Raw genomic sequence first — 23,402 nt, 5'->3', positions numbered from 1 at the left:
TGATAAGGAGTTGAATTAAATTCAATTAAATAATTTTAATTGAAAACTAAATTAAAGGTTAAAAAAAGACTTTAAAAGTAAAAAAAAAAACTATTTGAAAAAAAATTAAGAATTCTTAAGAATTTAAAGAAATTTTTTTTTTATAAATTTATAACAAGCAACATGTGGCTGAAACATTTTTGGTAACAAAATCATGTCAAAAACTAAATTTTAATTTAAATAAATTGCATAAATTTATTGCAAATTATTATTTTTACGATATTTAAAAGAATTTTAGTAATTTAAACTTCTCAGCAACATGTTGCTGCAACATTTTATAAACACAAAATGAAGACAAATAAGTATTTATCATATTATGAAGGCTTATTAAGCTTAAATATCAAGAAAATTTTTTGTTTTATTATGATTTTATATAAAGTTAGCTTTGGCAACATGTTGCTGCAACATTTTTTGAAATCCAAATAATGTTTAAAATGAAATTTTCACTTCAGAAAAGTTAAGCAACCTCAAATATATTCAAATAAACAGCATTTTGTAAAAATTTATTTTAAGCAACATGTTGCTGCTACATTTTTTAGTCATCAAATTATGCGAAAATCCAAATTTTCGTTTTAAAAATGAGTTTAATGCAAAATTTTAAGAAAAATTATTGTTTTATAAAATTTTTACATAAATTTAGTTCTGGCAACATGTTGCAAGAAGATTTTTGAACAACAAATTCTAATTTTCTTTTAAGAAATGTTGCTTTACCATAAATAAAATGAAAACTATTGTTTTAAATATAAATTAAGAAGAAATTATTTTTAAGCAACATGTTGCTGCAACATATTTTGAACACCACAATGAGTAAAATATTAAATTTTCTTTTTAATAATGTCTGTTATGTATAAATTTGAATTATAATACTAGTTTTATACAAATTTAATATAAATTTTGTTCCGGCAACATGTTGCAGCAACATTTTTTTTAACTTCAAATTAGGACTAAAGCTAAATTTTCATTTCAGAAATATTTCTAACCACGAAATATAACGAAAAAAATTCTTTATACAAAATTATGGAGAAATTTATTTTAAGCAACATGTTGCTGCAACATTTTTTTAACACCAAATATAGTAAAATGCTAAAATTAGTTTTTAGTAATAAATCTTATGTATAAATTTAAAGAATAATACTAGTTTTATACAAATTTAATATAAATTTTGCTCCGGCAACATGTTGCAGCAACATTTTTTTAACTCCAAATTATGTCTAAAGCTAAATTTTCATTTCAAAAATGTTTTCTAACCATAAATATAATGAAAACTATTGTTTTATTAAAAAATTAAGGATAACTTAATTTAAAGCAACATGTTGCTGCAACATTTTTTGAACACCAAATTCAGTGAAATATTAAATTTTCTTTTTAATAATGATTCTTATGCCTAAATTTAAAGAATAATGCTTGTTTTATACAAATTTAATATAAATTTTGTACTGGCAACATGTTGCAGCAACATTTTTTTAACTCCAAATTATGTCTAAAGCTAAATGTTCATTACAGAAATGTTTTCTAACCATAAATATAATGAAAATAATGGTTTTGTAAAACATTTACGAACAATTTATTCTAAGCAACATGTTTCTGCAACATTTTGTTTGCAACAAATTTAGTAAAAATCTAAATTTTTATGTCAAGCTTGTTTCTTAACTACAAATTCAATGAAAATTATGATTTTAAACAAAATTCAGTAGAAACTAAGTCTTGGCAACATGTTGCAGCAACATTTTTAGAAATAAAATTTTGTCAAAACTAACATAAATTTTATAAATTAAAAATGAGTGGCATATTTTATTTTAAGAGCAACACATCACATTTAAGATTTTAAATAACTCTTTATAAAATTTCTGATAATTTTTTTTTTTTTTTGAAAATGAAATTTAAGTTAATAAACCTTTTCAAGATAATTTAATTTTGTATTTGTCTTATAGTCTGAATAGTTTTTTAAACAAAAACATTTTTAAAATTAGAAAAATCTTAAGAAATCTGTAATTTATAAGCAATTTAAAAAACTTAGCCATAATTAATATTAATCATACGTTCTGTATGGCAAAATTTCAAAAATCTTCAAAATCTCTTGCTATTTGTTACAATAAACCAAATTTTCTTAAAAATCTGAATTTTTAAACAAATCCTCTGCCATACAACTCAAAATTGTTCCCAAAAAAACCCGTTCATAGTTAAACTTAACTATGATGCACATGTTGCCTAAAGGTCACAGCCGCACAATATTGCACAAAACCAAAACTTTTTTCATTTAACCGGTAAAACCACCTTAAACACAAGAAAACACTTTCAATTTAAAACTCAGCTGACAGTTTTGAACAATACTTTTTGGGTTTTTTTGCTGAAATTTCGTTTAAACTTTTTAACAATTTATATATTGTATTTTTTTCATAAAAGTGTTTATCCTACGATTAAGTTTTAAGAAGAAATTTATGTTGCACATTAAATTAAATACAGCCATAACCTTCACTTTTTTTTTAACCAAGTTTCTGTTTTATTTTTTTTTGGTTTCCATCATGCTGCCAAGACATTTAAAAGTTACAAGACTGTCAGGCTTTTACGGATAGACCTTCATAACAAGATTGTCATAAATTAACATTCACAACAATAACAACTACAAAATAATGACACAAGACTGAGCACGAATGAATATATAAAGATTTCCTATAACTGAAAAATTATAAATTCCATGCCGAAAAACTAAAGTGTCAGATTCAATTAACTTTGTAAATTCAAGTTAACAAAAGACTGGAAATAAACCAAAATTCTGCAGTTGAAAACGAACACAAAATGAGCCTCAGAAACAATTAAAAAAAATCCAGAAAATAAAACTTCTCATTACCAGCCTTAAAGTATTAAAAAATTCAAATTTAATTTTTAATCTTAATTAATTCTCATTCAATCTTTATTCCACTCTACCCGGCCAGCTGTAGGGTATTATTTTGTGATCAAGAACCCAAAATCTGCTTATTCAATGTCAAGTAAATAAAATCTACATACTTGACTTGTAATAAATCTTTACTCTGTACAACACACAAAATCATGGCTAAGAATAGATTAATTGAAGTGTCAAAGTCTTATTTTTCAAATCTTTTGCAAAAACGTATTAACAATTTTAAATCAATTCAAAAGCAATCACTATTATTATTAGAAGTATATGCTTGAGTGTGGCTGTTTTTTTAATCCATTTTAATGTATCATAAACACAAAAAAAAAATCAAATTTAAACTTGTTAACTCCCATTGTGCAACATTGCAACTCATACTACAAAAATAAGGTCATGGTCTACAGCCAGCAAAATTCACAGATTTTTTTTCTTGTCTTGTAAAACGAAAATGTTATTTAAATGATTTAATACTTAATTTAAATATTAATAAGATAATAAAGAACACTATAAACAACAATTAAAAACTTTGCTGTTTTTACTTAAGACCAATATCAATCACTTTAACATAGTTTTCATGACACATGATTAATTTTTTTCTTTTTTGTTAAAAGTGATCTAACTTTTATGTTAGTTTACCATACGTTTTCAGGGGTTTTATTATTAGAAATGATATAATTTTGTAGGTATTTATTTAAAGCCTGAAATGTTTTATTAAAAATGTTAAAAGAATTTTGTTTGTAAGTTTGTTAGAAAAAAAGTTATGTTGGATTTTGTAGAATTAATATTAATCATACGTTGCAGTGTACGTAGCGTATGATTAATATTACAATATTTGATAAGGAATCGACAACTTTACTTTTCTATAGAAAAGTTATCGATAACTTTACTTTTCTATAGAAAAGTTATCGATAACTTTACTCTTCTATAGAAAAGTTATCGATAACTTTACTTTTCTATAGAAAAGTTATCGATAACTTTACTTTTCTATAGAAAAGTTATCGATAACTTTACTTTTCTATAGAAAAGTTATCGATAACTTTACTTTTCTATAGAAAAGTTATCGATAACTTTACTTTTCTATAGAAAAGTTATCGATAACTTTACTTTTCTATAGAAAAGTTATCGATAACTTTACTTTTCTATAGAAAAGTTATCGATAACTTTACTTTTCTATAGAAAAGTTATCGATAACTTTACTTTTCTATAGAAAAGTTATCGATAACTTTACTTTTCTATAGAAAAGTTATCGATAACTTTACTTTTCTATAGAAAAGTTATCGATAACTTTACTTTTCTATAGAAAAGTTATCGATAACTTTACTTTTCTATAGAAAAGTTATCGATAACTTTACTTTTCTATAGAAAAGTTATCGATAACTTTACTTTTCTATAGAAAAGTTATCGATAACTTTACTTTTCTATAGAAAAGTTATCGATAACTTTACTTTTCTATAGAAAAGTTATCGATAACTTTACTTTTCTATAGAAAAGTTATCGATAACTTTACTTTTCTATAGAAAAGTTATCGATAACTTTACTTTTCTATAGAAAAGTTATCGATAACTTTACTTTTCTATAGAAAAGTTATCGATAACTTTACTTTTCTATAGAAAAGTTATCGATAACTTTACTTTTCTATAGAAAAGTTATCGATAACTTTACTTTTCTATAGAAAAGTTATCGATAACTTTACTTTTCTATAGAAAAGTTATCGATAACTTTACTTTTCTATAGAAAAGTTATCGATAACTTTACTTTTCTATAGAAAAGTTATCGATAACTTTACTTTTCTATAGAAAAGTTATCGATAACTTTACTTTTCTATAGAAAAGTTATCGATAACTTTACTTTTCTATAGAAAAGTTATCGATAACTTTACTTTTCTATAGAAAAGTTATCGATAACTTTACTTTTCTATAGAAAAGTTATCGATAACTTTACTTTTCTATAGAAAAGTTATCGATAACTTATCGATATCGATAACTTTACTTTTCTATAGAAAAGTTATCGATAACTTTACTTTTCTATAGAAAAGTTATCGATAACTTTACTTTTCTATAGAAAAGTTATCGATAACTTTTGTTTTCTATAGAAAACTTATCGATAACTTTACTTTTCTATAGAAAAGTTATCGATAACTTTACTTTTCTATAGAAAAGTTATCGATAACTTTACTTTTCTATAGAAAAGTTATCGATAACTTTACTTTTCTATAGAAAAGTTATCGATAACTTTACTTTTCTATAGAAAAGTTATCGATAACTTTACTTTTCTATAGAAAAGTTATCGATAACTTTACTTTTCTATAGAAAAGTTATCGATAACTTTACTTTTCTATAGAAAAGTTATCGATAACTTTACTTTTCTATAGAAAAGTTATCGATAACTTTACTTTTCTATAGAAAAGTTATCGATAACTTTACTTTTCTATAGAAAAGTTATCGATAACTTTACTTTTCTATAGAAAAGTTATCGATAACTTTACTTTTCTATAGAAAAGTTATCGATAACTTTACTTTTCTATAGAAAAGTTATCGATAACTTTACTTTTCTATAGAAAAGTTATCGATAACTTTACTTTTCTATAGAAAAGTTATCGATAACTTTACTTTTCTATAGAAAAGTTATCGATAACTTTACTTTTCTATAGAAAAGTTATCGATAACTTTACTTTTCTATAGAAAAGTTATCGATAACTTTACTTTTCTATAGAAAAGTTATCGATAACTTTACTTTTCTATAGAAAAGTTATCGATAACTTTACTTTTCTATAGAAAAGTTATCGATAACTTTACTTTTCTATAGAAAAGTTATCGATAACTTTACTTTTCTATAGAAAAGTTATCGATAACTTTACTTTTCTATAGAAAAGTTATCGATAACTTTTGTTTTCTATAGAAAAGTTATCGATAACTTTTGTTTTCTATAGAAAAGTTATCGAAAACTTTTGTTTTCTGTAGAAAAGTTATCGATAACTTTTGTTTTCTGTAGAAAAGTTATCGATAACTTTTGTTTTCTATAGAAAAGTTATCGAAAACTTTTGTTTTCTGTAGAAAAGTTATCGATAACTTTTGTTTTCTGTAGAAAAGTTATCGATAACTTTTGTTTTCTATAGAAAAGTTATCGATAACTTTTGTTTTCTATAGAAAAGTTATCGATAACTTTTGTTTTCTATAGAAAAGTTATCGATAACTTTAATTTTGTATAGAAAAGTTATCGATAACTTTAATTTTGTATAGAAAGTTTTCGATAACTTTAAATTTCTATAAAAATTCAACGATTACATTAATTTTCTACAGAAAAGCTGGATTTAGCAGTTAAATGGAAAAAGGTTTTGCTTTTTTTTACAAATATTGTGCGCCTGTGATCTTTAGGCATTATGTGTAGCTTAGTTAAGTTTTACAATGAACGGGTTTTTCGAAAAAAAAATTAGTTGTATGGAAGAGGATTGAATGAATGTTTAAGAATTTAAAAAATAATTCCATAATTTTATGCAATATCAAGAGATTTTAAATATTTTCTAAATTTTGACATACTCAGCGTATGATTAATATTAATTATGACTTATTGTTTTAAACTGCTTATAAAGTAGTGATTGTTTTACATTTTACCAATTTTAAAAAGCAATTTGTTTTGTAAACTTTTTAGGCTTTAAGGCAAGTTTAAAAGTTTTGTATCCTCAGCAGTAAAATGTTGAAATTTTTCTGGTTGTTTTCTAAAATTTAATTTTCTTAGGATTTTTTTTCGGAAATTTTTTTGGAGTTTTCCAATATAGTTTTGTAAAATATTGCAGCACCATGTTTGCTTGTAATTTTTCAACCTTCCAAAAAAAATCACCCGTTATTTAAAATGTTTAAACATTATTTCTATTTGTTTTTTTTTAACACAAACATCAAAATGTACTTGAAATCCAATTTAATTCTTCATGTTTTACTACTGTTTTTATCATCATCTTCAAACTTTCCTCAAAGCACTTTTGGTCTAAAGAATAGAGACTAAATACATGTATTTTTGTTGTTCTTGTTCTTCTGAACTGAAGAAGTGAACAGTGGTGTATTATAGACAGTTATTGTTGTTATTGTTGGTGGTTCCTAAGAACTCCACTTCAAGTAGCTGTTTTTATGATTATTAAGAAATTGCTGGTGTTTTTTCTTCTATTTAAAAAAAAAATAAAAAAAATTACAACTACTGGTGTTTAACACTCAACACTGGACAAGTACTAGAAAGAAGTATGATGATGATGGCTGGTTGGTTGGTTGGCTATTATTCTTCACCAGACATACATACACTTGTAAGTTGTTGTATACATTAATATTTGAGTACTCATTTATATAGATGGAGGAGACCTTGTGCCACCACCACCAACAACAAACGATTCTTTTCGTTATGATGCCAATGATGAAGAGGCTTCTTAAGAGTGTCAACACAGTGGGTTAGAGTGTGAAATAAATGGAGATAAATACTTTCAAAACAAACTTCTAAATTACTAGATTGAATGATATAGTATCCGAGTACATACTGTCAAACTGGCCAACCTTGCAATGTTGCAGCCCCTTCCGCCATTTTAATTTGACAACTTCATAAACATAATTCTGAGAGCTATACTTCTCTTCCACTGTTAGTCCTCAGACTATTGTGGTACTTAGACTTATTGCAATTTTACTAAAAATTCTGTAGTTCAAAACTTCTTCAATTATTCTCTCTCCTATTTTATTCAGTCCCACTGTTCCTCAGTTTAAAACAAATCTCTTCATATTCTTCTTGTTTTTCTTTGTAAAAAGACCGTGAAAAAATAAAGCAGAACCCTTGGATGTTTTTTTCTTACATTTTCTCCCCTTTTTTCTCTATTTCGAGATGATGGAAAAAAACCTGACACGACGCGTGGGAATTTTTTTCATTGGTTTAGATGTTGTATGATTTAAACACTTTTATTACACTTTAGCTTAAATAAAAAAGTCTTTTTTTTATATAGAAAATAGAGTTGTTTTCTTCTTTGTTAAATTTATTTTATGTAGATTTAAGTCTGGTTAATGATTTGCTAGCAAAAATGAAATAAAAAAATAGCAAACAATTTAAATAAAAGGAAAATAGAAGCAAAATCATTTAAATAGAGTTATAAAACGAGAGATAAAATGATAAGCAAAAGGGCACCACCAGATATGAAAGAGTTAAACTCTACTTATTTGGGTACCATTTAAATGGAAAAAGTACCAGAGATTTTTGTGTTGCATTATTGTACTAAAAGTACTTAAAAGTATCTTAAAGGATAAAAGGTACTTTTAAGTACAATTTAGTACCAAAAACAGACTAAATTCTTAAAGATTATTTGGCTTAAGGATGGCTGGTACTTTTAAGTATCAAAACAGTAACTAAATTGTTAAAGATTGGCATTCTAAAGATGAATGGTACTTTTAAGTACCATTTAGTACTAACAAATCTGGTCCAAAAACTGAAGAATGTAGAATTCAACCTAACAAACTTAAAAGTATCCTGAAGGTACTTTTAACTATTTTAAACTTGAAGGTACCTTAACAGTCCCCTTTTCTTTAAACAATAAAAAAATCCCCTCTTTTTCATTTTTAATTTATACTTGTCTCAAAACCTCAAGTGTTTCTTTTATTTCAAAAATTATTCCCCCTGAAAGCAGCCTTTCCTTTCAAGGTTTTTTTCGTGTGTTTGTGCACCAATATTCTATAGTCTCTGTCTAAGTCAGACACTTCTTACCCAGTAACTGTGTCTGGGCGGCATTCCAACTGAAGCTGCCAAATACCACACATTATTAGGAAAATTAACACAACAAATATGTTGGTTGGTTGGTTGGTGCTGAGAGAGTGGCGGCGTGGTTTCCTCTGCCAAACAATGTTTGAAAGTAAATAATGCGAACGGAAATAAAAATTTGTTTTTAAAGATAAATTTTTGTTTCACGCTTAGAAATTCTGGGAAGAGTTTACTCTTATTTATGTATGTAAATATGTTGCATGTTACATTATGATATAATAAATAAAAAATAAATTATCTTGAACAATTTTTGTTAGAAATTCTTAAAAGTTGTTTGTTAAGGTATTTTTGCTGAAATATGCGCTAAAGGGGGTAAATAATGTTATCAGTATGTGGTAAATGATGTTAAAAAAATCAATAAGTAGAGAAGAAATTGTGAATAGGTGTGACAATAATCTGAAAGGTGGGGTTAACCAACAAGAAACGATTCTTTTCTATAGAAAAGTAAAGTTATCGATAACTTTTCTATAGAAAAGTAAAGTTATCGATAACTTTTCTATAGAAAAGTAAAGTTATCGATAACTTTTCTATAGAAAAGTAAAGTTATCGATAACTTTTCTATAGAAAAGTAAAGTTATCGATAACTTTTCTATAGAAAAGTAAAGTTATCGATAACTTTTCTATAGAAAAGTAAAGTTATCGATAACTTTTCTATAGAAAAGTAAAGTTATCGATAACTTTTCTATAGAAAAGTAAAGTTATCGATAACTTTTCTATAGAAAAGTAAAGTTATCGATAACTTTTCTATAGAAAAGTAAAGTTATCGATAACTTTTCTATAGAAAAGTAAAGTTATCGATAACTTTTCTATAGAAAAGTAAAGTTATCGATAACTTTTCTATAGAAAAGTAAAGTTATCGATAACTTTTCTATAGAAAAGTAAAGTTATCGATAACTTTTCTATAGAAAAGTAAAGTTATCGATAACTTTTCTATAGAAAAGTAAAGTTATCGATAACTTTTCTATAGAAAAGTAAAGTTATCGATAACTTTTCTATAGAAAAGTAAAGTTATCGATAACTTTTCTATAGAAAAGTAAAGTTATCGATAACTTTTCTATAGAAAAGTAAAGTTATCGATAACTTTTCTATAGAAAAGTAAAGTTATCGATAACTTTTCTATAGAAAAGTAAAGTTATCGATAACTTTTCTATAGAAAAGTAAAGTTATCGATAACTTTTCTATAGAAAAGTAAAGTTATCGATAACTTTTCTATAGAAAAGTAAAGTTATCGATAACTTTTCTATAGAAAAGTAAAGTTATCGATAACTTTTCTATAGAAAAGTAAAGTTATCGATAACTTTTCTATAGAAAAGTAAAGTTATCGATAACTTTTCTATAGAAAAGTAAAGTTATCGATAACTTTTCTATAGAAAAGTAAAGTTATCTATAACTTTTCTATAGAAAAGTAAAGTTATCGATAACTTTTCTATAGAAAAGTAAAGTTATCGATAACTTTTCTATAGAAAAGTAAAGTTATCGATAACTTTTCTATAGAAAAGTAAAGTTATCGATAACTTCTCTATAGAAAAGTAAAGTTATCGATAACTTCTCTATAGAAAACAAAAGTTATCGATAACTTCTCTATAGAAAACAAAAGTTATCAATAACTTCTCTATAGAAAACAAAAGTTATCGATAACTTTTCTATAGAAATGTAATGTTATAGACAACCTACCGTCTTATACTCAGACTACCTTTTGAACTCCGTCTTATGTTCTGACTGCCGTCTTAATGAAATTTAATCTTAAAACAAACACCTTTTAATTGCTTTTGGAATTTTTATTTAAGTTGTTTAATTTTCTGTTTTAATTTACAGTTTATTTTAAGAATTATTATTTAAGTTTTTTTTTATTTTTTCTGAACAATTAGTTATTTATGCCTGTTAATTTCACATTTTATTGTTTATTTACTATTTTTGTAACTGTTAAAAATATTTTGTCATTCATTGTGTCACAAAAATGTTTCGTTTTTTTGTTTTCAAATATCTGTCATATTAAAATTAAGTGTTCTCGAGATTGAATTGTTATGCAAATGTAGGTGAAATAAACACTAATTTTCTTTGAAAAAGAAGGTTATTGTTAATTTGGTATATTCTTTAAATATTTATGTTTTAAAGGCTTTTGTTAAGTTAAACGTTTTAAAGTCAATAAACTTTGGGTTGTTTTATTTGGGTTTTCAGCTATAAAAACAAACATGTGTTGAAGTAAAGAAAAAGCAAAAAATTCTTTGAATAAAGCATTAATTAAGGTGACAAAAGTCTTCAAAAAGATAAAAAAAAATGTTGTGGTTACAGGTTAATACTTAAACTTATTCTTAAATTACCTTGATTTTTGACCAAAAATATTTTTAGATTTTAACAAAATTCTCCAGAAATTTACCTGTAAATAGAAAAAGAAATTTAAATGATTAATACAAATGTAGTAAACAATTAATGTAGCTAGCAACATAATGCTACATATATATCTGATAATTTTGTTAGCAACATGTTGCCAAGAGTCTCAATTTCATATATTTTAAACAAAATGTCACGGTTACCTTAAAAAATATGAAACTTTTTATAGAAAACAAACTGAATATTGAAAAAAAAAAAAAATAAACGAAAATTATTTTTAATTATTTGCAACAAGTTAAACCCGAAAAAAAACTATTTTTTACAATTGCATGTTATTTAAATATTAAAAAATAATATTTTGTTTTAAAGCCATTAAAAACATTTTCTATAATTTTCACAAAGTTCATGTTCATCAACGAAAACTACAAATTAAACACGCATGTTTGGTTTTCAACAGGAGGAGCTGAGAAAATGTTGTTAAATAAATGACTAGATTTTTACTTTTTTCCATTTTTTTTTTGAACAAATCAATAAAAAACGACATCAATGTTTAGAGATTTTCACAATCACAATTTGTAGTTGTTTTTTTTTTTAATAATTGCCAAGACAAATTACTTTAATTTGACAATAAGCAATGCAAGTTGTTAATTGTAAACATCTTATTTGAACATTTTTGAAATTGAAAAAAATAATAAACGAATTTTACATACTCATAATTACCAGAGGTGAACATTACAGCTAAAGTCAATAAACGCTTTTGAAGTTTTTGTATGAATTTAGCTGTTTTATGTAGATATTTGGTTAATTGTTTTAAAAAACTAATTTATTTGGTTTTTTAATATTTATACATTTTAAATTTCAGCAACATGTTGCTGCAACTTTTTAAAAAAAATTTCTCTAAAACCTAAATTATAAAATATTTCTATGATTTTAATAATTCTTTATTATATTAAGAAATAATAAACATTTTTATAGCTTAGCAACATGTTGCTGCAACATTAAGAAAATTTAAAAAATGTAAAAAAAAAATAATTTTATTACACTGATTGCTCTCAATTTAATGAAAATGTATCTTTAAATATTTAATTTGTAAGTTTAGCAACATGTTGCTGCAACATTAAGAAATTATTTAAAAAAATATTTTTCATTTTTGTAAATTTGGTTGCAGTTTATTAACATTATTATCCTATTATAGCTTAAAGAGTAATTTTAAAGCTTAGCAACATGTTGCTGCAACATTTAAAAAAAATCTAAAAAAAATATTTCAACAAAATTTATATTAATTCCTTTCAGTTTTCTCAATTTTTTGTGCAGTTATCTTTAAATTTCTAAGTTCTGCAACATGTTGCTGCAACATTGACAAAATTTATTTTTTTATTTGTTGATTTGGCTTGGATTTTATTAATTTTATCATTCCATTATAGCTTAAAGTATATTTTAAAAGCTTAGCAACATGTTGCAGCAACATTTAGAAAATGTTTTCAAACAAAAATTATTAAAATATTTGTATTATATTGATTAACCTCAATTTGTAATACATTTATCTTGAAATTTTTAAATTTCAATGTTCAGCAACATGTTGCTGCAACATTGCAAAAAAAATTCTTATAAATTTTTGTTGATTTGGTTTCGATTTTATTAACTTTATTACTCTATTATAACTTAAAGTGTATTTTTAAAGCTTAGCAACATGTTGCTGCAACATTTAAAAAATTCTTGAAAAAATATTTCAACAAAATTAATATTTTTTCAAGCATTTCCCTCAATTTTTAGTACGTTTATCTGTAAATTTTAAGTTTCAAAGTTCAGCAACATGTTGCAGCAACATTTTTATTTTTGAAATTTTTCCTAAATTTGTTAAATATTTGGTTTTGCTAGGTTTTAGGTACATTAACGTATTTTTCGTCTTAGCAACATGTTGCAGCAACATTTTTGTATTTAAATTTTTTCCTAAATTTGTTCATTATACAGTTTTGCTAGGTTTTAAGTGTATTAAAGCTGAATTTTTCTTAGCAACATGTTGCAGCAACATTTTTATTTTGTCATATTTTTGCAATATTTTATCATTAATTGAGTTTATTTTGCTGTTTTATTCTGTTTAATATGTTTTTAGCATGTTATTGTTCCTAGCAACATGTTGCAGCAACATTTTAATGTCTGTACTTTTTCACTAAATTTGTTAATTATTTAATTTTGTTAGATTTTAAATGTATTAATGCTTAATTTTTCTTAGCAACATGTTGCAGCAAAATTTTTGTTTTTTAATTTTTTCCTAAATTTGTTCATTATACCGTTTTGCTAGGTTTGTGTATTAGTGTATAAGTGTATTAAAGCTGAATTATTCTTAGCAACATGTTGCAGCAACATTTTTATTTTGTCATATTTTTGCAATATTTTATCATTAATTGAGTTTATTTTGCTGTTTTATTCTGTTTAATATGTTTTTAGCATGTTTTTGTTCCTAGCAACATGTTGCAGCAACATTTTAATGTCTGTACTTTTTTACTAAATTTGTTAATTATTTAATTTTGTTAGGTTTTAAATGTATTAATGCTTAATTTTTCTTAGCAACATGTTGCAGCAACATTTTTATTATTTTAGATTTTCGCAATATTTTTCATTAATAATTATTTTTTTGGACTTTTATTGTGATTTGCATTTTATTTTTCTTAGCAACATGTTGCGGCAATATTTTTTTATATTTTTGCAAACAATTTCATTAAATTTTCTTTGGTTTAAAGAGAGTTTAGTGTTTGTTTTTTCTCAGCAACATTTTAATATCTTCAATGTTTCCAAAATTTATTTATTATTTAATTTTATTAGGTTTTAAATGTATTAAAAAATATATTTTTCTTAACAACATGTTGCAGCAACATTTTAATATATTTTTTTGTTTCTGGATTTTTTTTATTTGTGTTTTTTATTTCCTAATTATTTTGATTCTAGCGAGTTCACATAATTTTCTTAGCAACATGTTGCAGCAACATTTTAATATATTTTTTTGTTTCTGGATTTTTTTATTTGTGTTTGGTTTCTAATTATTTTGTTTCTAGCGTGTTCACAAAATTTTTTTTCTTAGCAACATGTTGCTGCAACATTTCTAGTTTTTTTCTGAATTTTCTTGATTTTTTCAAAATTGTATTCTTAAAATTTTTCTGAATTATTTAAATACTTTTTAAGATAGAAATACATTTGTTTTAGTTTAGCAACATGTTGCTGCAACATTTATTTACATTTCTAGATTTCATATCGTAAATATAAGAAAATCTCAAAATGTTTTTATTTATTTTTGTTGTTCAAAATTTTTTGGTTTAGCAACATGTTGCTAAGAAAATATGTCAACAAAAGACTTTAATTTGTAATATTTCTGAAAACTAAAAGTTTGTAACCCTACACTAATAATAATATTTCACATAATAATGAAGTTTTGTAATAATAATGATGATTAACAGAAATATTTATCTTTTACATAAGTAAACAATACTATGACGTTTATAATAATGATGATTAAATTAATGATCATGTTGTTGTTTATGCCTCCTTTTTATTGTATTTACTATGGTCGCTTTTTTATTACTATTGTCGATGTTGCTGCTGCTGCTGTTGTTTGTGGTAAACATTTTACAATATAATCACACTAAAGCCTACAAAAACAACATCATCATCTCAGCTTTATGGTTGTTGTATTTATATTGTAAAGATACCAAACAGTAACAGAGTATAGACAACAACAAAAAAAACAGAAGATGGGGTGCATTGAACTGTCGTCGTTTCGTATGAATGAAGAGTGTCTTGAAGTAAAAGATATTGAGGTGTTTCATGATATATACACTTTAAAGCTGTAGCCAAAGCTTAGGCTTAATGATTATACGATGCTGATGATGATGATAATAATCATGTTGTTTATTTGTTTTTGTAGCCAGAGCATTAAGTACCCGCAGCCACAGTCGCAGTAATGACAGCCAGCTTCATTATGCCGCAACATAAACAGCCTCTGAAGCATCTGATGATGGAGTAGCAACATTAAACTCTACTCATCATCTTCATCATCACCATCGTCATCAGTAAGAAACAAACAACCTCATGTTATTTAGTTTAGTTATGCTGTATTGACTTAAATTTGTAAATTATCATTTAGTTACGGTTTGGATTTTGTTATTTATACTTTTTTTTTGTTATTTTCGGTTTAAAGTAAATAAACTTTTATTTGGTTTTTTCATTTATTTGCTCGGTCTCGGTCTACAATCTCTGGTCTTTGTCTTTGGTTTAGTGTACTCTTACTTCATTTATTAATAACACATTAATATTTGAACTTGGGATTAGTTGGAAAGAAATAATAGAAATAATTAATATAAATAAATAAATAAAAATACAATAAGCAACCAGATCATGTAATAAATATTAAATAGAGATAAGACTAGTAAGCGGAATTATTTTGTTTATTAGACGTAAATAAATTAACACTGTAATTAAGTACATACATATTTTAAAAGATTAAAAGTAACAGGTGCCAATGTACACAAAAATAGACAGACCTAATAGGAGATAAACTGTAACAAATAACAAGGCTTTTAAATAAGAAATGTAAAAGCTATAGAATGTTTATAAAATTGATAAAGAATATTTATATAACAAACAAATTATTTTATAAATAAAATGTTGTTGAAACATTTTAACAAATTATTATTGTATTCATTTCAATTTTCTTAAAATTCTGATTAAAACATAGTTTAAAAACTATATTTATGTATTAATGCTTGGCAACATGTTGCTGCAACATTTTTTATTTTTTTTTAATTTTCCAAAAATTGTTTTTATATAATTTAAAGAGTTTTAATTGTTTTATTTATAGATTTTTCTTAGCAACATGTTGCTGCAACATTTTTAATTTTCAAGTTTTTACATTTTTGTAGCTTAAATTTGTTTTGTTTTCATTTAGTTATGTTTTGACAGCTTTAGTAATGACTTTTTTTCTAGCAACATGTTGCTGCAACATTTTGATTTTTTATATTTTTAGAATTTTTATTTAAACTTGATTGTATTTTACTTAAAAGGGTTTTAAATGTGTTAATATGACTTCTTTTGTTAGCAACATGTTGCTGCAACATTTTTAATTTTTAAGTTTTTATATATTTGTAGCTTAAATTTGTTTTTTTTCTTTTAGTTATGATTTTATAAGGTAAATAATCACTTTTTTTCCTAGCAACATTTTGATTTTTTTTTATATTTTCAGAATTTTTGTTTCAATTTATTTGTATTTCACTTAAAAGTGTTTAAAATGTGTTCAGGATGAATTATTTTCTTAGCAACATGTTGCAGCAACATTTTAGCTCTTAATTTTTTTGGAATTTTTAAAATGTTTTGTTAATTTTGTAGCTGTTTTCTTTATTATTATTTTTTTTAAAAAATAAAAAATATATATTCGTTAGCAACATATTTCTGCAACATTCTTAACGTTACATAATTTAACAACTTGTCTACAATTAGTTTATATTTGATTTAAATATGTTATAGATGATTTTTCTTCTCAGCAACATTTTTATGTGAAATTTTTTTTATAACTTCTTAGCAACATGTTGCAGCAACATTTTCAATTTCTTATATTTATAAGATTCTGCGTAAACTTGGTTTACTTTTCATTAGGGGTTTGTAAAATCTAATTAAGCATATTTTTCTTTAGCAACATGTTGCTGCAACATTTTTTTAAATTTGTTTCCAATATTTTTTATTACTTAGTTTCTGTTTTACTTTTATACTGTTTAAAATGTGTTAATACTATTATTTTTTTTAGCAACATGTTGCAGCAACATTTTAATTCTATATTTTTCATTTAATTTTGTTTATTTTTTCAATTTATTAGTTTTTAAACATATTAAAGAACAACATTTGGAAAAATTTTTTCATAGCAAAATGTTGCCGCAACATTTTTCTTTTTTAATTTTTATTAATTTGTTCCTTTTGTTATTTTAATTAAAATGTCTAAATCCTGTTGCTTTTATTAGCAATTTATCCATTTTGTTATGTTTTAAATGTATTAATGTATTCTTTTAGCAACATGGAGCTGCAACAATTTTATTTTTTTTAGTTTCCGGATTTAAATTTTTTTTTTGTTTATTTCTTATTTATGAAGTTTTTATCGAATTCACATAAATTTTTCTTAGCAACATGTTGCTGCAACATTTTCTTTTTTAATTTTTTTTGAGCTATTATCTAAAATTTGTATTTATTTCATATTTATTGAGTTTCTAATGTGTTAAGAAAAATTTTTTCTTAGCAACATGTTGCGGCAACATTTTTAGTTTTTTTGTTAGTTTCCAGATTTTGTCTATAATTTATATTTATTTAATTTTTATTGAATTTCCAATGTGTTTATGTCAGTTTTAAGCAGTTTCCAATGAGTTCAGAAAAAATTTTCTTAGCAACATGTTGCAGCAACATTTTTATTTTTTCATGGATTTGAGATTTTATCTAAAATTTGTATTTTATTAATATTTATTGAGTTTCTAGTGAGTTGAAAAACATTTTTTCTTAGGAACATGTTGCGGCAACATTTTTATTTTTCTTTTCGTTTCCAGATTTTGTCTATAATTTGTATTTATTTCATAGTAATTGAATTTCTAATGTGTGTATTTCATATTTATTGAGTTTCTAGTGAGTTTAGCAAAAATTTCCTTAGCAACATGTTGCAGCAACATTTTTATTTTTTTTATATTTTTACGATTTTATCTAAAATTTAAATTCTTTTCACATTTACTGAGATTCTAGTGAGTTCAGAAACATTTTTTCTTAGCAACATGTTGCAGCAACATTTTAATTTGTTCATATTTTTAAGATTTTATCTAAAATTTGTAATTTGTTCATATTTATTGAATTTCTAATGAGTTCAGAAAAATATTTCATTAGCAACATGTTGCAGCAACATTTTAATTTGTTAAACTACTAGGAATTTGTTGTTGAATTTGTATTGAATTATGGGCTTACTGCTATTTAGATCACATTTAAGCTCAACTCTTCACAAACACCCTACCCTCGTAACAATGTCTTTCTGTGCTTAATTTACAAATTTATTTTGACAAGTGTTTTCTTTATTAATTGACATTTGGACAAGAAATAAATAATAATAAAAAACCAACAACCAAATCATTTTGTCTACAATTTAAACCCAAATAATGAAGAACAACAATAAATTTCTAGAATGCCAATCAACACCCAGCATCATCTTCCAACATAAATATTAAGGTCTTGGCAACTATTAAACCCCACAACAGCAGCATACATCTAAATATTACAAAATAAAAATTAATGAAATTGTTTTGTTAAATAACAAATTGAGGTTAAAAGTTTGACAAGCCAGCAACAAAAAAACACAGACAGAAATATTTACAATCTTCTAAAGTAAGTGTCTTATCATTTAACTAAGAAACAAGAATACAAAATAATCTATGAAATGTTTTGTAAAATGGCAATAAAATTAAAAAATTTACAAAAGAAATTAGTTGGTATTGACAAATGTTTTCCAATTGAAGCCATAATGTAGTTGTTAAATTTTAGTTTAATAACTTAAAATAACAATAATAACAATAAACATAAATAAAGTTATTTTTTAAAAGTTTCTTTCGATCGAAAAAGAAAAATAAAAAATCTCTTTCAAAACCTGAGTTTTATTAGTTTTTTTGTAACAATTATAAAGTAAAAAGAAAAATTTCTCTTTAGTTCTTTGTCAAACCTTGAAAAATTCTTTGGAATTTAATGCTTTATATTCAAGTTGAATGAAAGCCCAGCTTTTTGGGTTTCTTGTCTCATTTTTATTTTTTTAGATTTGATTTTATTTGTAACATTTTATATTTCTAACATATTATTTTTAATTTTCTTTCCATTATTGCTGCATCAATTTGTTAACAATAGAAATCAGTCAAATGTCTTTTGCCTTCATTATTCCAATACTTTTTATTTTCAATTCTATAGCATTCATTCTATTTTTTTCAAATCTGAATTGTGTTGCTGTTCTGTTGTTTTTTTTATGTTTTTATGGCCTTTTTTTCTGTTAATGAAAAACGTGTTGTTCATGTAGAGGTTGTGGATTAGTTGTGTTCTAAATGAAAAGCAAAGCATAGCAAAGATTTTATATTTTATGCTCTTTTTTTAAATAGAATTTTAAATTTAATTTTTACGATTACGGTTTCTTTTGAAAGTGTACAGGGGGTTAAAGTGTGTCATTGTGGTTCGAAAAGAGTGCGCACGTACGCCAACGGTATTCAAGAAATACCAGAGAAAGGGGGGGAAAACCTTAACTAGATTTACAAATGTTGCTGCAACATGTTGCCAAGAAAAACAATTTTTGGTATGCAAACAATTTACTATAAAGTAAAATGACAAAAATCACAATAATTCCAAATGTTGCAGCAACATGTTGCTAACAACAAAAAATTTCCCCATAATACTTAGAGTTAAATTAAATTATTTAGTTAAGAAATGTGAAAAAATATACATAAAATTAGAAAAAATAAAAATGTTGCAGCAACATGTTGCTAAGAAAAATTTTTTCTCACAATACCTAAAGTATAGTTAAGTGATTTATGGCAAAAAATATTAGAATTTATAATAAATAAAAATGTTTCAGCAACATGTTGCTAAGAAAAGGCATTCCAACAACCATGTTCGGAATACCAAAAATTTTTCACAAATTTAAATGTAACAATTAGGTATTAAAACTTAAATCCCGAAAAAATAAAAATGTTGCTGCAACATGTTGCTTAGAAAAAAATTTTATTTCAATGTTTTTTAAAACAATTAAGTTATTAGAACAAAAAATTTGGAAAAATTTTTCAAAATAATAAAAAATCAAAATGTTGCAGAAACATGTTGCTAAGAAAAATTGTTCGCAACATGTTGCCAATAATAATTTTTAGTAATAAAATAGATTTTTAACAAATTTAAATATAAAAACAAGGTATTAAAACCAACATTTTTAATTAAAGAAAATGTTGCTGCAACATGTTGCTAAGAAAAACTTTGCTCAAAATTCAGTTTAAAAATATTAGAAAATAAGAGCAACAATATCTAGAAAAAAAAGAAATTTAAGAATGAAAATGTTGCTGCAACATGTTGCATAGAAAAAAAATATTTTTATTATTTTAAGTAAAATTAAGGACAACAAATTTGGAAAATTTTTCAAAATAACAAAAAATCAAAATGTTGCTGAAACATGTTGTTAAGAAATAATGCTCGCAACATATTACCAAATAGAGTTTTAACAAATTTAAATATAAAAAATATGTATTAAAACCAAAAGTTGGGATAAAAGAAAATGTTGCTGCAACATGTTGCTAAAAAAAATTTTGTTAAATTACAGTTTAGGCAAAATATCAAAATTTGCACCAATTCTGTGGAAAAACTTTAAAAAACATTTATAATAAAAATGTTGCAGCAACATGTTGCTAAGAAAAATTTTTTAAATTCAGCTTGAGGTTAATACACATATTTGGCCAAACAAATTGTGAAAAAAAGTCAAAAATCATTTTTATTAAAAATGTTGCTGCAACATGTTGCTAAGATAATAGAGTCTCTAAAACGCAGAAAATCCAGCTAAAAAATATTAGAAAATAATAGCAACAATATCCAGAATAAAAGAAATTTTTAGAATGAAAATGTTGCTGCAACATGTTGATAGAAAAAAATTTCATACTTAAAAATTATATAATTTTAATTTTTTTATTGTCACAACAAAAAAACAAAATTAAGAAAAATGCTCTTGTAACATGTTGCTGGAAAAATAATTGTTTTTAGACACTTAAAATACGAAAAAATAATAAAAATTAAAAAATTTTAAAAATGTTGCTGCAACATGTTGCTAGAAAAAAAACAGAAAAATTAATTCAGTAAAAATGTATTAAAAATTAAGTAAAAATCTAAAAATTAAAAATGTTTCAGCAACATGTTGCTAAGAAATGTTTCTCAAAATACTCTACCATACTTTAAAATCTAACAAATGTTTAAATTACTCAGCAACATGTTGCCGAGAAATAATCTCCATTTTTAGTTCAAATTTATGACATTTAAGCATTTAACTGTTTATTTTTATTAGTCAGTTTTTAGTTGTTTCTGATTTTGGCACACATCTTATTTAGATAAAAAAAAACAAAATTAGAATAGAACAAATATTAATATTCAAAATTCAAATTCAAACTCATTAGAATTTTATCACAAACTTTTAATCTAGTTGTGTCATAAAAATACGACTCTCTGCTGACATTTCGGCTTGAGACACAAAACAATAAACATGTTTCTAAAGCAGTTCATCAAGATGAAGACTGAAAAGTTATATACACATATGATCAGGTCTTCATATACATACGAATGTTTATAAACATTGTTTCGTTAATATTAATGAGATGCTAATTTTTTCTGAAATTTATTTGAAATTTTTTTGTTATGTTTGTTTTTATTTGTTCGCTGAAAGAATAACATTAAGAAGTAACCAAATCGTCAATGAATGACATTGAAAAAGAAATATTTATTTGTTTAACACATGTTTATTATAATTTCGACTTTTAAACTTTTTTCTTATTGAGTATCAACTGAGACGCAGGGAGTATCAATATGAAGTAATAAATTGAGACACACTGATTAACATATTCACACGTTTTGTTAAATATAAGCATTTCTTGATTATTTTATTTTCTTTTTAAAACTTTTTCTTAATTTTGCCAACCAAAAAAAGTTAATATAGTCAAAATTTCTTTTTTTTTAGTTAAATGACCTTGATGTTTGCTGTATGCTTTAAATATTTCTTAATGAAAAATATTCATAATTTATTAATATTAATGAGTAAACAGTTGATTATTAATGGAAATTAAAATCTGTCAGAAAATTACGTTGCGGAAAATTGCCTGAATTTTCTTTGTTTTTAATCGCTACAAGTTAATATAATGTAGGCAATTTTGTTTATAAACAAATTCTAGTGTTAAAAATCGCACATTCTTTTAATGTCAGTCCATCTGTCTGTCTGTGTGTCTATCTATTTGTGTGTTTTTGCGTATTTGGAACAAAGACCTGCATATTTGTATAATTTTAATATGCAAACTATGCAACTGCAAGTGCTATAAAAAGCCTCAAGTGTTTATTTGTAGCCATAAATTAATTTGTTGTATAAATATTTACCTTAATTTCAATAATATTTACACTACACACAGTAGACAGAGAGATGCAAATTGATGTTTACCTGTAAATTGAAGAAAGTATGGTTAAATATGATTAAAATTTGAACAAAAAAATATTTAGAAATGAAAAAATTATTGAACATGATTAAAATTCGAAAAATAAGCTTCTAAACTGTAAGCAACATGTTGCTAGAGTTTGGCAACATGTTGCTAGAGTTTGGCAATATGTTGCTAGAGTTTTGGCAACATGTTGCTAGAGTTTGGCAACATGTTTCTATAGTTTTGCAACATGTTGCTTGAGTTTTGGCAACATGTTGCTAGAGTTTTGGCCACATGTTGCTGGAGATTGGCAACATTTTGCTATAGTTTTACCAACATGTTGCTAGAGTTTGGCAACATGTCACTAGTGTTTGGCAACATGTTGCAAGAGTTTTGCAACATGTTGCTAGAGTTTTGGAAACAATTTGTTATAGTTGCTAGAGTTTGGCAATATGTTACTTGAGTTTAGCAACATTTTGCTAGAGTTTGGCAACATGTTGCTAGAGTTTTGGGAACATGTTGCTACATTTTTGGCAAATGTTTCTAGAGTTTTGGGAACATGTTGCTACATTTTTGGCAAAATGTTTCTAGAGTTTGGAAACATGTTGCTAGAGTTTGGCAAAATGTTGCTAGAGTTAAAAACATGTTACTAGAGTTTGACAAATGTTGCTAGAATTTTGCAACATGTTGCTAGAGTTTGCCAAAATGTTTCTAAATCTTGGCAAAATGTTTGGCAACATGTTGCTAAAGTTAAAAACATGTTGCTGGAGCAAATTCTTTTGATTTTAAGGTTTATTTTAATAGTGGAAACTAAAGCAACATTTTTTTAAGCAAAATTAATCTAGCAACATTTTGTTTAGGGTTTTAAATAAATAAGCATTATGTTGCCAGGATTTGGAAACATGTTGCTAGAGTTTGGCAACATGTTGCTGGAGTTCATGTGCTTGTTTTTAGGGTTAGTTTTTTTGGTTGAAACTTCAGCAACATTTTTTTGAAGCATAATTAGTCTAGCAACATTTTGCTAAGGTGTTTAAATGATTCAATAACATGTTTCTACCATTAAACATGATGTTACGAGTGCTAAGCAACATGTTGCAGACCTCCAGAAGTTGAGCAAAATATTGCTAACGTTATTAAAAATGTTTTTAAAGCTAAGCAACATG

At 24.6% G+C, this 23,402-nt stretch overlaps 1 protein-coding gene across 2 annotated transcripts in view; it reads right to left on the bottom strand.

Moving 5' to 3' along the window:
* Positions 1-23,402, bottom strand: part of smash (smallish) — a 231,827-nt gene that overhangs the window by 159,238 nt on the left and 49,187 nt on the right. The window contains exon 1 of one of the 2 annotated variants that reach the window (XM_065499138.1): positions 22,202-22,262. The exons of the other annotated variant lie outside the window; for it this stretch is intronic. The gene's annotated coding sequence lies outside the window, so the exon portion shown is untranslated. Of the gene's footprint in view, positions 1-22,201; positions 22,263-23,402 lie in introns of those variants that run through there. 2 annotated transcript variants of the gene reach the window in all.

Source organism: Calliphora vicina, chromosome 1, assembly GCF_958450345.1.
Source record: "Calliphora vicina chromosome 1, idCalVici1.1, whole genome shotgun sequence".
NCBI lineage: Eukaryota > Metazoa > Arthropoda > Insecta > Diptera > Calliphoridae > Calliphora > Calliphora vicina.
Note: the sequence above shows the minus strand (reverse complement) of the source record. Positions and strands in the feature narration are given on the sequence as shown.